General features: G+C 37.1%; 1 protein-coding gene across 1 annotated transcript in view; it reads right to left on the bottom strand.

Moving 5' to 3' along the window:
* The window catches only part of LOC146708101 (dolichyl-diphosphooligosaccharide--protein glycosyltransferase subunit TUSC3), an 80040-nt gene that overhangs the window by 42936 nt on the left and 22151 nt on the right, over positions 1-14953 (bottom strand). The gene's annotated exons all lie outside the window — the stretch shown is intronic.

Here is a 14953-nt window from a genome sequence, read left to right on the forward strand (position 1 = left end):
GGTGGTAGAAGACTTAAATAAAAATAGGTTTGACTACTGGCCTATAAATATTAATAGGGTACAAACTAATTTCCCCCCGAAAATTAGGGCTGTCAGCGGTAATGCGGCGTTAACGTGGTCATCACAATTAACGCAATTTAAATTTTTTACGCGCTCAACCCATCTGGAGTGCAGAATGAACAAACTTCGGACAAACTGCCCGACAGGGGCATTTCAGGGATTTCGACTCCAGATGGGTTAATTGTTAATCGCGTTAGTCGTGATGACGGCGCATTGACGATGACAGCACTAAAAAAAAAATATAAAGTTGCCAATGTGAGATTTCTTTGCCTTTAAACCAGATGAAAGAGGTAGAGAGGAAAGAGGCAAAGAGGTGTGCCGCTTGTGCAGACGTATAGTGCGAGCAAAGTACTCAAACACGACTAACTTGCATGAGCATGTACGTGTCCACCATCCGGCTGAGTATGCAGCTATCACCACCTTCTGCAGCTCCATCAACAAGCATTTGGGCGGACTCTGAGGAGGGTGCATTTGCTCGCAGATGAAAGAGGATGCTGTTAAAACAGCGCTATTATTATTATTTTTTTTTTCTGTTGATGCTCCTATTAGCTCCATCGTTATTAGCAAACTTACTCATGGGCAAATAAATAAATAAATCATCCCTGTAAAAACAATTGACGATGGGCTCAGCCTATCGTCGATAGTCGATATATTCGTCCAGTTGCCCAAGCCTAGTTTACGATCATGCTTTCTAATTCTCACTGTCAGTTTTTAGAAGCCATCATATGCACGCATCTCTGGTATTGGCAGAGGGACATTTAATTCAGGGTTGAAGCATGGCAGAGATCAGCGGCAAGCATTCTGTCATCACATATTACATATGTAGATTAACTTTTCATCTTACTGTCTCCATTACTCTCTCCCCAAATTTGGTAGCATTGGATCAAGTAGACAGTAACTAAATAATTTAGCATTGCACTTCACTCCAGCTACTAATTGGGCACAAAATCTTTTTTGCTCACTCTTACATGTACGTACACACACACACACACACACACACACACACACACACACGGTCATAGACTTGGCTGAAGAAAGCAGAGCTGTTGTCTAAATCTCTCCAGTAAACTGCCTGGGGACAAGATTGACAGAGACAAACAAAAACTAAAAGGAGGAAGAGGAAGAGAGTGAGGCAGAAATAGGCAATACACACAGCTGCTGACATGTGTTTCTGCAGTATTGCTTGTGTGTTTTAGACAACACGCACACACACACACACACTCCTATATATACATGGCCCAGGAGAGCCATGTATAATGAGGAAGGAGATTCCCAAGGGAACACGAAAAGGCAACAATAAGTACTACACAAAAACACAAATGTATACACAATAGTGTGAATGTCCACATGAGGTACAAAGTGGTTTCTATACACCTCTGCTTTTCTGCCTTTGATTTATGTACCTTGTTGCTGCCCGTGTGCATTCACCCCCAAAAGGAGAACTGTCAGTCCTGGATGCCAATCATACTGCAGTAATGATGCACTGTCTAACATTTGTTTTACACACACACACACACACACACACACACACTGAAAAGATTCAGAAGTACTATGTGAGTATAGATAAGATTGCACACTATTTTTTCAGGACCATTACAGAGTAGCTAGTTTAAAAAACTAGAAAAAAAAAAAAAACAAACACTTTTACTTCTGCCAATTTTCAGGTATGAGCTGCTGTATGGAGGTCTAAAATGAGGGGCTGAAGCAGCAAGGAAACACAAAAGTTATTGAGACAATATAAAAGCAAGCCACAAAACATACATTTATATTTAAATTTAGATTTTGCACTGTACTACATTATTTTCTGACAACTAATTGGCATAAAACTGCATAATTACATTATCACACCATTTTGAGAGTGAAATTATGGGTCTTATGGCATGTATGATTAGCCTTACTGAAATTATTTTACAGCTGCACTGCTACCAGTATTAATGTTTTACAGCTCTACTAAACTAGCAATTTAAAGTAGTTTAATTTAGCTTGAAAGCATTTCTCAACTTGTCCAGTCCCACAGTTAAAATTCAATCAAGTAAAATAATTGCGTGGGCAAATAAGAGACTTATTAAGCTATATATGCGATTAACTGCACTCCAACGTTCCTGGTTATTTTCTTTGTGAATGTGTTTGAAAGTGAACATTTTTTTTGACAATGCAAAAGACTGTCATTAAATGTCAAATTTAGTCATTGTGTATGACGTGTAAGGTCAGATAGGATGACTCTTCAAAGACAGATGATGACAACAGCATACCCCTATACTGTGGTATGATAATGGGGCAAAGAAATGAAATGTTCCTAATAGCCAAGTGTTGGAGTGATATTTCACGATTGTCATTTGTACTTAGGAACATATAATCAATAATCTTTAGAGGTATATAATCAATTGCATATTGATAGGATGTCTGATCCTTAGCAGTCTGCGAAGACTGTTCTCTTTCTGATTTATACTATGGGAGGACACCTACTCTGTATCTGCTTAAGTGTAAGAGCCCTTTGGTTAGGTGGACCGCTGGACTCCTGTCACCAGCTTTTTAAGGAGGCGTTCACAGGGCCATATCTTGACACAAACACACACACACACACACACACACACTGCTCTTTGTTCACATATATGCCTGTGTAAGATGTCACATGTTAATGAGACTATGCATATTCATGTGTGTAAGCAATAAAAGCAGCCTGCAGGGGGACGCAAGTTGAAGTGGGTTGGAAACAACTGCTTCCCTCTCGCGAGTGAAAACTTGAGCTTTGTGTGACCTCGTTCCTGAGTGAGTTTCTGTTTATCCAGCAGTATCAGAGTTAAAGCTCTGACACCAAGTCAGTCACCTGATCCAAATCAAAATATCCACAAACAACGCTATAGGCTGGGCACAGGGGTTTATGTAAAAAGTAGAAGCCCACAACATTCCAATGAATTCTACCTAAAATGCATATCGCAGGCATACAGTAAACTGAATACTGTTCTTGAACCGTCTAACATTCATCATTTTGAAATGTAGCATTTTCTTCTTCTAGCACTGAATAATTAAACATAGAAGAAAAAGACTTTAATTTTGGCTTTGCTTTGCCTTTCCTTTTTTTTTTTTTTTAAAGATGCCTTCAGATGACTAATGAAACCATACACACTGCAAAGTAAAAAAGTTAAAAAAAAAAAAAAAAAAAATCTATCCTATGTCAAGGATACAGCACTTTGTGAAAAAACAAAAACAAAAAAACAATGTTGTTGGGAAACTTCAAAAGACCCTTGGTAACAATAGAAAATGAAGCATAAACAGGTGCACATAAGAGAGTCATAAACAAGTTGAGTGATGCAAAAAAGAAACTTATGTGAAAAGTAACACATTGTAGTGCTTTCTTTGCTTTTTGAAACTTAACTTTGGGCAATACAAAATGTTAAATATAAGAATCACATCAATTTGTCACCAAAGCACTAGTTGTTATATGAGAGTCACAACACACACTTTGGCGTGGGCATGGAAATGAATCTTAACCAAGCGTGCATGTGTGCGTGTTATCCAGTGAGTAAAACGCACAAATGGTCTATAGATATCCTGTTTTATCCATCTCCTTTTGTATTACTAAATATGAATCCCTTAACCTCTCTGTAACACACACACAAAAAAAACTATAGTTCATAGGGTATGGAGCAAATTGTAACACTAGAAGTAAACCTAGAAATAAATATTTTCTATGTTCACAATTTTCCATTTTGCTCTCACTCTCTTGTCTCATCATATCTATTTCTTACTTAATCTCCAGTTCATTCTGTGCCCCTGCTTTTCTTGTTTCCTGAATTGTTTTATCCTCTTGTCAAACACCTCACTGTCATTTCACATTGCTTTCAGCGCAAAGCCACTACAGTGCTAAGAACTGAGTGTCATGACTTGTAAAATAAATACAACAAAAGTTACTTTACAACAAACCCACAAAGATCTTACTAGCAGTGCATCCCAACAGCACAGGAAGATAATTTGAAGAGATGTGATTAGACAGCCAGGAGTATGATGCATGACATATAAGGCAAGTGATTCATCCAGCAATGACCATGTAGAAAGAGGTTAAGTGGGGCATGAAAGAGGCCAGTTAGTTTCTTAGTCATCTAGTTGCACAACCATACACTTACTCTGCCAGCCATAAAACTGTTAGAAAATATATCAGTAAGTGAAACAAGGGACCAGTTTGTGAATTAAGAAAGCTAGTTATAAATTAATCTGTCAGCTATGTAGTGTTGAATCAAAAGCTGACATGGTCAACTTTGCAGCTGATAACACTTTTGCATCACTTTGTTTGACAGAGGTTAAAGTTCCCACCCAAAATAAAAAGGCAGCAAAGGTTTTCTGTGAAGAAGAATGATGTGAGAAAGATTTTCGAGGAACATTTTAAAGACTGATTCGACTCGTTCAGTCATGGCTGCTACGAGTTTTATTTTTGTATTTTTTTCTTAATAAAAGTCCTTCACCTCTCATTTGAAAAAAAATTGTAGTTTCTACTTTAGAAAAGCCACAGAGGTCAATTAGTTTAAATCTCTATTGTGCCACTTTAAATTCTCATTTTGATTTTCACTGTTTAAAAGATAAAATGCACATGCAAATTTTTTTTTGTCATTTCGAAAAAGCATGCACAGAGAAACAAACTGTCCTGTCTTCATTTTTCTGTCTTCAAAGGCCAACTGAGAAGTTCCTTTGAAGAAATGTAGAGAGTACAATTTGTAACACTCTTCAATGATGGTGCCATAACAAGGGCACATGCACGGGAAGGGGTGGGGTTGAAATAAATGATTTAAAAGTTTCCTACATATGTTTGTATATGTGTGTTTCACATCAGCATTAGTCTTAAAACCTCTATGGAGTATCTTTATATACCTCATTTGCAAACAGCCAGGGGTTTGATCTGTGAATACTCAACATAAAAGCTAACAGTGTTTGTTTCTCTCAACAATCCCTTGCTCCAGGCAGTCTTAACCAAGGGCTATTGTGAGTGAATGGGTTTCTGCTTTGGTCATCAGCCTCCAAACAGTTTGCTTCAGTTCTCCCATTGAAAGGGGGATTACTAGAAATTGACTTCATATAATAAAGGAACAAAGACTCGCTCTTCCTCTCTCATCATCAGAATCATGTTGCTTTTGTAAAACCCAACAAAGACTTATTCATGGTCAGTTTCTTGTAATCATAGTGTCCTTATGATGACCTTTCTGTGTTGTGCTAAAGTAAAGATACATAAAGGATACTCATATACTGATGCACTATAAAAGCTCAAGAGGACACAGGAATTGAGGAAGGAAGGAAAAAAATAATACTCAGTGGTTCTTTTCTTTTTATTTATTTATATTGAATAAGATATAATGAAAAATATAGGAAGGATGTTAGCAAGAGGTTAAAGAAATCAGGGTGTATAAATTAATTCAGTGGTGGGTAGGGCTGCCACGATTAGTCGACTAGTCACGATTATGTCGACTATTAAAATCGTCGACGACTAATTTAATAGTCGACGCATCGTTTGAAGCTTTGTAAGATCACAAAGGACGCAGGAATGAGTACCGGTAGTAGGATTTAAGAGTGTAATAACGGACTGAAACAGAAGATGGCAGCACTGCATGTACAAGGATGCCAGCTGCCGTTAAACCCCGAAGAAGAAGAAGCAGTGTCCCAGAATTCATAGCGCAGCCCAGCGCAGTTGTCAACAATGGCGGCAGCTAGTTAGTTTTAACTTTACTCTTATTATTCTTTCTGGGGCACAAAATAAACGTTTAACATATTTTCAGGCTTGAATGTAGCTGTGTAAACCTCAAATATCTGCTCAGTTTATCAAGACACCACATATTTTCAAAAGCGCTCCGACGTTTTCGGAGACGTCTGTTACCCACTAGCTCGTTAGCTAGGCGGGGGCAAGGCTAACTAGAGCCGTGAGAACACCGGACTCCCGGCAAATCGTTTTCAAACCCACCGCCGTCTTTCGCTAGTCAGGTTAAACATATATATAAGTCACTTAGATAACTTAAAAATGTTATTGTTTGGCTTTCTTTAGTATTTTATTTGTTCCTGAGTAAATTGGTTTGGCTGAGATTAAAGTTATAGTTTTTGCACAGCTAAAACTGTCAAGCAGACAGCTGATTGTCAGAAGTGTGAGACGCTGGAGAATATACCCCGGTGTCCTGTTATATTTTAGAAAGCAAGGAGTTTATTAAACTTCACCGAAACAATCTGCAAATTTCATTAAAAATTAATAAACTACCATCTTGTCTTTATTTTTAGTTAGCACAAACACTTCAAGCTGTAAGCTAATGATAGTTATGTAAGACCAGATGCTGCTGGTGCAATAAGCTGTACGTCCAATGGATGATGATCTGATTAGTCGACTAATCGCAAAAATAATCGGTGACTAGTCGACTATCAAAATAATCGTTTGTGGCAGCCCTAGTGGTGGGATAGAAAATAAAAAAAGAATCCTGCATGTGGCAATGGGTACTAACTAAGGGGATAAAAAAAAAAAAAAAAAGAGGAAAGAACATATTTGAAAAATAACGTTTAAAAGAGGGAACAAGACAACATAACAGAGAACAATTATTAATATGGACACGTGAGCACAAAGCCATAATAAGAAAACTTTCCCCCAGACTAAAAATAATGCAAACATTTGTTTTGCATCAATTTGTCCATTTTCAAGCAGATCTCTCACACACACACACACACACACACACACACACACACACGTAATCAGGGAAATTCTGTGAACATGTTTTCAGGATTTTTAAAAGGTAGAGAACAGATAAGGTGTTAAGATGCTATCACATATAACATCAGACATATTGGCAGCATATCTGTGCAAGTCAGTTATTGCTCCTCTCTCTCTCACCTCCACTGAATAAAACAAGCATTCATTTTGCCGACTCCACACTTGTCAGCCCATAATCTGTGCTTCCCAGAAATATCATGACTTGTCACTAGACATGTTTGGGTAAGGATTTGTCAGCTTATCTGCCTAATAACAATTATTTGAAATAAATGCATTTTTCTGTTCCCTTTGTCAATCCGTCACCCTCCGGTGATTTAATTTTACTTTATATCTTTTCTTCTATTAGTGCCAATGGTTGTCTCTGTCAGCGATGCTTATAGAATATCTGAAGGTTTGCCTATTTTTTTTCCTTACAGATTACAGTTTTTTTTCCAAACCTCCAAGGCAAATGGTTTGACATTTTAAATCTTCTGTCTTTTTCCCCCCATAGGGTGCCTAAGTCTTTTGTGTTTGTTAGTTTAGATTGTCTGCAAAGTTTCAACTGAACTTTTTAACTTTTTTTTTGACAGTTTAAATGCCCATTAACAAGAGATACAGGCCAAATGCGAAGAACATGAAACTAATAAAACAACATGCATCATGCGAATGACTAGACTGAATGTTCAAAGGGTAAATGATTATATTATGAAACGGCTTCATTAAGACCTGCGTTTAGAGCTCTGGGTAAAACGGTTTATGTAAAACGGTTTATTTCCTATTTGAATTCAATTTGACATCACTTATTTTTCAAACGAGTCACTCTTTGGGCCATATTTACCAAGCACGGTAAATATGCTTTTCATACAAGTTTCATATAAAGTTTTTATCTGTCTTGTAAGATTTATATATATCTTTTCCATATGGGGTGTTTCGCTCAAGGAACAGCTCGCCAGCACAGATCAAAGAGAGACTTGGAAAGTCTGCATTACACCATAAACCAAAGGACTACATTTAATCTCTATGGTTGGAAGGGTTTTTCCGCTTTTTTTTGTTTGCTGATTTTCGTTTAAAAAAAGAAAAAAAAAAAAACCAAGCAATCTTATGAGAATTACTTGTGGAACAATATTTTAACAAGAATTAAGAGGGTAAGTAGCAGCCAGGTGCTGATTATCAAATGCACTTGATTAACTAATCATCAGCAAATGTGACCATCACCTATAAAAACTGATGTTCTGGAGGATTTAGCTGTCTCAAACAATACTAAAGAGGAAATACATCAATATCGATGTTTGAGAAGCAGTTGTTGCTGCTTATTGATCTGGAAAGACTTCTAGGGCCGTGTCCAAACAATTTGAAGAGAATCATTGTGTTGTGAAAAAGATTATTATTTTCCAAATGAATTTGAAAAATATTCAAAATAGTTAAAATAATTAACCCCAAGGTTTGACCATGGAATGATCAAGGAGAAAAAAAACGCTTCTCTCTAAAACAGCACATATCAGGACAGAGCAGCTTTACAAGCACAACAAATCAGCACAAACACCTCATACCAACAGGGGAACACAGTGGTGAAGGGGTAGGCTTTTTTGCAACACAGTATCTGGGCATCTTGCATGTATACCAAAGTATTCCACAGTGAAATATGAGGCCATTTGTACAACTGTTTAAGCTTGGCTAAAAATGGATCACGTAACAGGATAATGGTCTCAAGCACAATAGCAAATCTGATGGCTGGGGAAAAACCTGATTGAATTGCTGTATAGGATCTTAAGACATCTGTGACTAAACAAATAAGCACAAATCTCAAATAAATAAAGCAACAGTGTAAAGAAGACTGTCAAAATCCTCTACAATGATGTGAAAGACTGATTACCACATGCAAAATAATTACTTCTATGTTATTTCTGTGTAGAGTGGTTCTTCAAGGTTTTGAAGGATGGTGCATACTTTGTTTTTAATCACACTGCTTCTTCATTTTGGTTTAATTTTCATTAAATAATAACATGTGCGCGCTACGTTAGGGCTGTGCGATATGACCAAAATCTCATATCCCGATATAAGAATTCTATCGTACCGATAAGATAAGATAAGATAAGATAAGATAAGATAGAACTTTATTAATCCCTCGGGTGGGTTCCTCTGGGAAATTAGATTTCCAAAAAAAGCACAGCACCGACAGAAGTTACAGTATTGTTTTTTATATATATATATATATATATATATATATATATATATATACACACACACATACACACACACACACACACATATATAGAAATACAGAGACAATATAAATAAAATATACGAAGGGGATAAATAGAATAAATAGGAATAAAAAATAAAAAATAAAAATACAAGTGAATTGCACATTTCAAGTATTGAGTCTATTGCACTGTTGACTATTTACAAAAGTATTGCACAAAAGGTATTGCACAGTGAGGTGAAGAGGCACTACAGCTTAGTTGTTCCCCCCTCCTTTGTCCTCCTGTTTCCCCTCCCTCTCCCCTCCAGAGAGGAGTTAAACAGTCTGATGGCGTGTGGGACAAAGGAGTTTTTAAGTCTGTTAGTTCTTGTCTTGGGGAGAAGCAACCTGTCACTGAACAGACTCTTCTGGTTGTTAATGGCCGTGTGCAGAGGATGCCTGGCATTGTCCATAATGTCCATCAGTTTCTTTAATGTCCTTTTCTCTGCCACTGTCACCAGAGTGTCCAGCTTCATGCCGACCACAGAGCTAGCCCTCCTGATCAGTTTCTCCAGCCTGGATGAGTCCTTCTTTGCTGTGCTGCTCCCCCAGCACACCACAGCATAGAAAAGTACTCCAGCAACCAGCGATAACGATATAAATCACAAAAATGTAACATTTTTTGTGAATTCTGTGAATCTCGTGCAGCTCGACTTGCGGGAAGTGTTTCCAGCTGCGCGTCATGTAGCTGGAGTAGAGTGTTTTAACCGATGCATGAAACGATACATTTTTAGACATAAGTTGTAACGGCCGCCGTTTTCTTTGTGAGTATTTATTACACGGCGTGCTGCGGGGAGAAGCCTGTTCTAACGTTTGAGTCTAAGGTTTATTTTTTAGCACCTGGCGGCGCTTTTTTACTTCTCATCCGTAAATAATCTGCTCTTTCACGTGATTCAGTTTATTTTGAAAAGTCTCAACAGGATCTTGAGCTTTATTGTGAAAGGTTTGTGGAACATAAACAAGCGGGCACGCGATGGTGTTACCGTCGTCGTTGCTAACCACAACGCATAAAAACAGGCGCTTGTCCGTCCATAGTGTGGTTATATTAAATATAAGAGAAAGAGAGAACTTTAAATTAATATAGCCACTACAGTGACCATCAGAACGATGAAAATATATTGCCGTAAACAGTTTATTTTGCGACACCACGAAACAAACGATAGCGTAAAATGAAACGATAGACGTTTTTATATCGTCATCCGATATATATCGTTATATCGAACAGCCCTACGCTACGTCATGCGCGCTGTTTTTAACTAATTTACCTAAGGACTACAATTGTTTGGGGTTTTTTGTGTGTGGGGTTTTTTTTAAAATATGTCAAATACATAAAACATTACGTGACTGTATTTGATTTATATTCATCCTGTCCTCTACCCTTATTTTTCATTTCCCCCACCTTTTCAAATATAGAGCACCAATTGGTTTTATAGAGCAATGGTGCAGTTTGATTTTGTTATAAAGACATCCTAATAAAAAAAAAAAAAAAAAAGAACTCAGGATAGAGACACAGGGCAAGGGGTGAGTCTGACAATAGCGAGTCAGTGCAAGAATCAAGGAGCATATGGTCACTATACTACTTCCAGCAATAAATCCAGGTGGATGGAAGGAGGATCAGAAAATAAATGAAAAAAAAGAAAAAAAAAAAGGATGAAAACAAGGTATGAGGGGAAAAATGAAAAAATAAATAAATAAATAATTTGGGCAAGTAACAAGTAACGATGACAGAGGGAGAGAAAGAGAACGTAATAAAGAAAAAGAAACTGAGAAAGAAAAAGTTATGAAGAAGGTCAGGCAGTCAGAAAAAAAACTAAAACCTTATGTTACTGGGAAAGGGTCTCAAGTCTAATGTGAGTTAATATCAGTTTTAAACCTGAACAAGGTCAATATTAACTGAAATTATTAAAAATTAGTGGAATTCCATGATGAGGAAAAGGTAGGTCAATCATACAACTACTCCACAGGACTATTAGAATGAACACATACTGCTTAGCTTACCTGACTTTATACCATCGAGAAGGACACAAATGTTGCTTTGCGTTGAAGAGTTAATCATTAAGAGGAACTTTATTATATTGTTAAAGTTATATTTTCTGGAAGGGACCAAATCTAAATGAATTTCAGTGCACTGCAAAAAATTGTAGTTCTTTGCAAAAGTCTTGAGACACCCCTCATTTCTTTATAGTTTTCTAGGAAAATTGCAAATCTGTGCAGCAGTTTATTAAAACAATTGCAAACACACGTGGAAATACAGCATACAGGGCAAAACAGAGTTTGCACAATCCTAACAAGTTTGAAGGTCCGTCCTCTCACCCCCACGTGGTCACGGAAAATGGCTGGCTCTCCCTGAGCCTGGTTCTGCTGGAGGCTTCTTCATGTTGAAAGGGAGTTGCTTGCTCAAATGGGGTGATTTGATTGTTTGGGTTTCTCCCTCTTTTTGTAGGGTTTTTACTTTACAATCTAAAGCACCTTGAGGTGACTGTTGTGGTGATTCGGCACTATATGAATAAAACTGAATTGAATTATTTAGTTTGACCACCTTTATTCTTCAATACAGCTTGAGCTCTTAGGAAAGATTTCTTGTAATTTCTGTAAATAGTCTCCAGGAATAGATCTCCAGACTTCCTGAAGAATGCTGCAAAGCTCTCCTTTGGATCTTTGCACCTTTTGTTCAATTATCCGCCAGTATGATTCCACACAGCTTCAGTAATGTTGATGTCCCAGCTCCCAGGACTTCACTAAGGTGTTAGAATGTGTTTTCATTGGTGTTAGGGATCATTATCACGCTGAAAAATTAAGAAGTTGGTAATCAGATGCTTTCCAGACAGCATTGAATGAATATATAAATAAGAATGAATTGAACTGAATATCTTACTAGACATCACATTATTTTCCTTCCCACACATAGTTGAAGGAATACAAGGCAGCATTGTAGGCCAAATTATTTACGGTTGCACATGGTAAACTTTTAAATTGTGATATATTACTAGCCAGCAATACATTTTTTGGGGGGAATGACGAGAAATAACAGTTTGTTCGAGACCAAAGACACATTGAAATATCCTCAAAAAGAGAAACCAAGGGGGGAAAAAAACTAACACATTGCAAACAATTTCATAAGATTTCGTTTTATGACCTTTAACTTTGTAATATTTCAATGTGTTATTAACAGAGTTTATTATAAAACTGACCTTTATAAATCTGATTTTATTATAAATAACCCTCTGAAAAGGTTCAGGAATAAGGACTGGACTAAAAATAAGTGACAATTGAGCCAACGTCCAAAGACAACTACTGGAGAACTACTCCTCAAGACTACTGTAAAACATTTACAAGAAAGTCTGGCTCCTTGGAAGGAAAAAAATAATAATTCAGGGGTGGCTCAAAACCTTTGCACAGCACTGTATTTCAAAACCATTTCAAAATCATTTTATTCTTAACAAGAATACCTAAGTGGAGCCCTAAAGATGTGTTAGCTGTTCCTTTAAATTTGAACAGAAACGAAGCGAATGTTAGATTGGCTTTTTTAATGAGTTAAGTTAAGTTGAGTAATTTCTCTACTTGAAATGTGCCTCACAATTTGAAGTGAGCAAAAGACAAAACAAACAAACAAAAATGTATGTGTTACACTGTTACTGTGGCAATATGTGCAATATGTGCAGCATTCATTTAGTATTTCACACACAATTTGAGTGTGTAATTGAAACTTTTAAAAGAGGAACAAAGAAAGGGCCAATCTTTACAGTGTGCTCTGTGATTTTAGGAGCACAATTCAGTTGTGGGTGGTATTGTGGTTTTATTAAGCACAGAAGCAATATGGTGGTACAGCTTGATCTACAACCCCCATCTTTCTTAATCCATCTTACAGGAAAATCAGAGGAAAAATAAGAAAGCAGAAGACTCAAGGACTTTAGTCAAATGGTGTGAAAGGCTATTGTGTAAAAATGAGTATGTAAAGATAAAGAATTTGCCATTTGACGCACTAAAACTATACAAAAAATAAAGAGATGAGATCTAAAGAGTGACAGGAGCATGTTAGAGAAATGTGTAAATCTGAAGGGTGTATATGTAGTCAGTCAGTTCTTGAAAATGCCATGCCAATAAAGTACTCTGGACTCAAACATATTTACATATTTGATTCAAAAATCAAACAAAGCCTGGTTCATGGCCATACGTTTAAAAAAAAAATGTTAAAAGAAGGATGTAATCAGAAATGACACTTATTTATAAATGCATTCTGCCACAAAATCTCTTCTTAATATGATAACAGACCATATTCAAGAAATTTACAGCACCATCGACCATTTACTATTACATTTTTTTTTTTGGACACTATTGGACACTAAATCATGAATATTTTAAAATAATTATTCTGAAAGCCATTTATTTTGTTTCATCCCTTAATTAACCATTCAGTGCGTTCCAACAGCACAAGATCTATGGTTACAAGTAATTCAGTTCAGATACACTTCAGCACACTTCAATTAGGTGAGAAAGAAAAAAGTAAACACATTCCTTGTCCTGTCTAACAACAAAAAAAATGAAGGTTCTTTTTTTTGGGGGGGGGGGGGGGGGGGGGTCTCAGTTTAGATTGATACACCTGTCTGAGATATACATCAATAGTTTTTAATAGGCTTTAATAGACTCCCCCTGGCTTCTGCTCCGCGGCTGCTGAGTGAACCCTCATCTGGGACTCTCCTCAGCTCTTACTGGAACAGTGGCGCGGCTGCCCCTCTGTTGGTCTTCCATGGTTTCTTGTGTTCTGGGGGCCTCTGGATGTCTGGAGTTTTGATCTCCTCCATACCTGCTTCACACCCTGGAGGACGGGGCTGTGGCCCCCCCACACTCCCTAGCAGATCGTTACATGGAGAAACCTTTGGAATACAAGCGCGCTGATCCACACAGGTATGCACACGGGTGTTCACTGCTCGTAGACCCAAATTACACCTTTCTTGGCTGCTACTTCGAAGCACATCTGTCCTGCGTGCTGCACAACAACATTGAATATTTAGTATTTACTGCTGTTTACACTTAGCTAGATTAATGCGATGGTGTTGTGTTTAGTATGTTGCTTTGTTTCTTTTTTTTTTTTGTCTTTTTTTGCTTGTTTTCTATTCTTCTCTCAACAGGTGATCCAGGAGATTTTTATTTTTTTTCTCCCCCCCTTTCTCACTGTCCCTCTCCCCTTCTGTTTTTCCTTTCCTTCCTCTTTCTTTCTCCCTTTCCTATCTCTCACTCATGTCTGTCCCGTCTGTAACATCTGGAAATAAAATATAATAAATAATAAAAACAAAGATCGACCAAATGGACCAATACGGCAATGCCACGATGATCCATTTGGCAAAGTAAATCCATTGGGTATCCTTGTTGGTCTTCAGACAACAATTCTGATGGCTAAAGAACCAAATGGGACAGGCGAAAAAAAAAAAAAAAGTTTTTAATAGGCTCAGTCAGGGCCAAGTGCACAACACACATATTTTTAAAAAGTATGACTGGCCTATTTTGCTACTTCATTAGCCTTTAAAATCTATTCCTAGTATTAGTACAGACATACTCCTAATAAGCCTCATTCACATTTGATATACATTCACGCCTTGGTAAGCAGTTTCACTCATTCTCACAGCTTTCAACAATAATTCTATGAAAAACCTCCAAAGAATATCAATTAGAAATTTGAACTTTCTTCAAATCTACTGTCTATGCTCTACAATTCAGTTTCCTTACATTTTGTCTGGTCTGCGTACTTTCTTCCTCCATTCTTCTCAAGCAGTTTTTAAACTTCAACATGGATAATATCACTTGGATAACAATCATTTAAAATTTCAATCAAATAACAGGCTACTGAAAGTCACTACATCTCTGCTCAAATGAATCCAAGAGAGACTGAATGTCAGACAACAATTTGTTTTGTTCTAATGTATTACTACCATATTCAAACA

Source organism: Copadichromis virginalis, linkage group LG6, assembly GCF_057382275.1.
Source record: "Copadichromis virginalis isolate Kocher_CV1m ecotype Utaka linkage group LG6, C_Virginalis_male_GT1.1, whole genome shotgun sequence".
Classification (NCBI taxonomy): domain Eukaryota; kingdom Metazoa; phylum Chordata; class Actinopteri; order Cichliformes; family Cichlidae; genus Copadichromis; species Copadichromis virginalis.